Below are 3,926 nucleotides of genomic sequence, written 5' to 3'. Positions count from 1 at the left end.
CATGTATCCCACTCATTTGTCTGATCATCATTATGTCTCTGTCAGTGTGCTGCCCACTGGCGCTTTATTACTAAATCACTACAGGACTTGAATTTCACCCAGATGTTTGCTGTGTTTTGGGAGTGTTGGAGGTAGCACAAGGCCTTGTACTAGTCCCTGAGACAGTGGTGGGATGTCAAAAAGGTCCAGATTCAACTGTTCTTCCAACAGTATACCCATGCTGCCACGTGGTCTTTGCATCAGGCCATCAATGCCCTGGAATGAGACATCTTGGGCTTTCATGGCAACCTTGATGTGGGAAACCAGGTGCAGATTCACCAAACCTTAACTGAGGACTACCAGCTCCTGAGGTGCTTGTTGGAAGAGAAGGTGCAAAGGAGCCCTGGTTCGGGCCCATTTTACTCAGCTGCATAAAACTGATGCTCCTACAATGTTCTTTTTCGGGTTGGAGAAAGAGTCTATGGGCTGTCAGCAGATTTTTGCCTACAACTGCTGGGTGGTCATCTGACGGCTGACCCTGCTGAGAGCTGGAAAGCAGCTGTTTCTTTTTACATTACTCTGTACTCACCTGATGCCTGTGATGTGCTGGCAATAGAGGAGCTGGACCAGGGGTTACCCCGTCTGACTGGTGAGGAACAGCAGTGCCTGGACACCCTTCTGTCACTGCAGGGTGTCCAGCAGCTCTCTACAGGCAAAGCCACAAATATTGATGGGCTGCAATCTGAATTTTACAAGCATTTCTAGCATCTTATTGGTCCTGACTTTTTTCTAGTGGTGCTGGAGTGTATCCAGGAGAAAAAACTGCCCCTCAGTGGCTGCAGGGCAGTGATCTCAAAAAAGGGGACCTCTGTGATTCATGGAACTGGAGACCTATTTCTCTTCTCTGATTATAAGATTTTATCCAGGACCTTAGCTAACTGACTGAAGGACTATCTGGACTCTTTGATACACCCCGATCAAATATATTGTATTCCTAAACACTGTATTTTTGATAATTTGTTTTTAATGGGTGATGTACTACTGTTACCAAACTTTGTCATCTGGATCTGGGGCTTATTTCAATGTACCAGGAGAAGGCCTTTGACAGAATTAACTATAACTTTCTTTTATAAATGATAGAAGCTTTTGGGATTGGGCCAGAATTTGCTTCATACATTTCTTTATTGTACCATAATGTTTTTATTTTCCTAAAAGATTAAAGGGGGTTTTAGCCTCAACTTCCCAGTTCACAGAGGCGTTTGTCAGTGGTGTCCTCTGGGATGCTGTATGCTTTTAGTTTGGAGCCATTCCTGCACCTCCTCATAAACTGTCTGGCCTTTCTCTGCCAGTTTTCCTCGCGTCTGACAGTGACATGCAGGCACTGTGTGCTTGTTTACAAGTGTATGAACAGGCATCATCTGCCTGCATTACTGGGCTAAGAGCAATTCAGTCTTACTGGGTTCTTGACAGTGTAGCGGTCCCCCTTTGTTGCCCCAACAATTGCCATAGGGGACCTCTAAGACTAACATGTTAGGGGTCTTTTTGGGATCTGAGCAATATACGCTAAGGAACTAGGAGGCGGCCAAGGAGAAGGTGCAAGATCATCTGGCAGAAATGGCGCTGGTTCCTTCCGGACTCTTTTTGGGGACAGGTTTTTGATTGCCAACAACACTGTGGCCTCAATGTTGTGGCACCGTCTAATGTGTCTGGGACCCTCCCCAGGCTTTTGGGACAGTACTCAGAGGCATATTAATCATTTTTTAAATAGTTCCCATTGGTTGTGCCCTGCTTTGCTGTTCCTGTCATTAGATGAAGGAGGCCAGAATCTCACTGATTTAGTCAGTCCGGTGGCAGCTTTTTGCCTCTAGTCTGTTTAGCGTTTGCTGTACTCTGACTCCCTGCTGGCCTGGAAGTCGCTTGCTTTTTCTCTCCTCCATTGTGCTGGGGGGATGGACTTTGACTCTCACCTATTTTTATTGGCACCTGTTCAGTTACAGAGTCTAGATTTGCTTCGATTCTATAATGGTCTCTAATGCCTGGTGACTTCTGCAAAGAGTGCAGCCTGAGCAGGTGTTTTCCAGTTTATGGCTCTCGGAAGAGCTGCTGTTTTTTAACCCATGTTTTCCTGATGAAGTGCTCTCCTCCAGGAGCCTGTTGCCTGCCTTTATGTAGGCTGGGTTGACGAAGCTCTCCTACCTGATTATTTCTAGTTGGTCAAGCTGGAAGTTGACAACAACTCTTGCTGTTCAGACCAGAATCCGGTCTGTGCATTTTTTGGACAAGGTCCTCGCTGAACTCCAGGTGTTGCTTCGACAACAGACAGCTCAGTAGTTGCAGTACGTTTTTTGCAAAGATTGCAGAGATTGAATCCTGTATTCCCCTCCCTAGCTGACTCCCCTTCTGTGGATGAGATCCTTGTGCAACCAGCAGATTGTTGGTACTGGAAGGATTTGGTGAATGTTCCTTTTGCAACCATAAGCAAGAAGCAACTCTGTAATATATGAGTCAAAGTGCAGCATTATGCCACCCTCTCTGATCTTCCTGATTCAGCCTGTAGGATGCCTCTGTCCCTGGTGACACTATATCCCCGGCTTGGAGTACGTTGTACAAACCTCTTCCTAAGTGCTTCGGTGACTTGCAGCAACAAATTATTTTGTGCACCATATTACCCCAAGGCATTTGCCCAGTATCCCTTTTGCTCGGTTTCAGACACCCCTGTTTGATTCCTCTTTTTCTTTTTTTGCAGCAGTTTTCAGTGGTTTGGGATGAGTTTTCTCCAAGCCTGTTTGTTCTGGGAATGAGACAGTGCTCTCATTTGGCTGGTTTCCAGGTCAGGCAAAACTAGCCCTTTTGAAATCTCATGAGAACATAGTAGCTGGGGTTATGGGGTGTGACGTGCTAGAGCTGTTCCACGTGCACCATTATGGCCCACCTATGGATTGATTATACTTTTCATAAACTGACATGTAACCTGGACACTTTTCAGGTGACTTGGTGTTAACAATATTTTGAGTGAACTTGGTGATGATGCTTTAGTGATTCATGTTAAATGTTCACTTAATTAAGCTATGTTTTGCTTTATTTTATGAATATCTTTTGTGTGTATATTTTGTAATTTTATAACATTTTAAAATAGTGAGCACTCACCCACTATGTGGGAGACCCAGAATCCAATCCCCCTGCTCCAATGACTGTATTTATCCACAGTGCAACAGGTTCAGCAGGGAGAGATTGAGGGAGCCCCACATCAGACTATCCCAGAGCCCACTGGTTAGAGCACTCACCTGAGAGTTGGCAGCTAAGTTCCCTGTAAGCTGCAGGGCCATGCAGCAGCCTATTTAGCACCACATAGGCGCTCAAGGAACCCGCCTGGGGACCTGACGTGGCCAGGGAAGGGGTGTCCCTCCCCCAGCTCCCACCTAGCCCGACCCCCAACCTGCTGTGGCCGGGGCACCCCTCCCCTGGCCCCAACTCTGCTGCGGTGCAGCCCGGCATGGCTGAAGTGGCCCAGCCCCAGTCACGACCGGGGTGGTCCGGCCTGGATCGGACCAGACCCAGGCGGGCTAGGGCGGCCCTCCCCCGGCCCAGACCTGCTGGGGCAAGGGGAGGGGCGCCTATTCTCTAGCCCCAGAGCTGCTGCAGCATGGAGAGGTGCCTCTTCCCCCCCATCCCAGGTGCTGCTGTGGGGAGAGAGAGCTGGGGGGGAGTCCTTTCTCTCTACTGTAGCCCCTGAGCACCCTCCTGCACCCCAAACCCCTCATCCCCAGCCCCACCCCGGAGCTCGCACCCCCAGCCAGAGCCCTCACCCCCTGAACCCCAACCCTCTGCCCCAGCCCTGAGCCCCTCATCCCTGGCCCCACCCCAGAACTGAGTGCCCCTGTGTTCCTTGTCTTGCTCTTTGCTTTTTACCTTATTCTCTGCATTCTGCATCTGCCCTGTGCCGTTTC

The sequence above is a fragment of the Emys orbicularis genome, chromosome 1, assembly GCF_028017835.1.
Source record: "Emys orbicularis isolate rEmyOrb1 chromosome 1, rEmyOrb1.hap1, whole genome shotgun sequence".
Taxonomy (NCBI): domain Eukaryota; kingdom Metazoa; phylum Chordata; order Testudines; family Emydidae; genus Emys; species Emys orbicularis.
The sequence above is the reverse complement of the archived record's forward strand: the minus strand, read 5'-3'. Positions refer to the sequence as shown.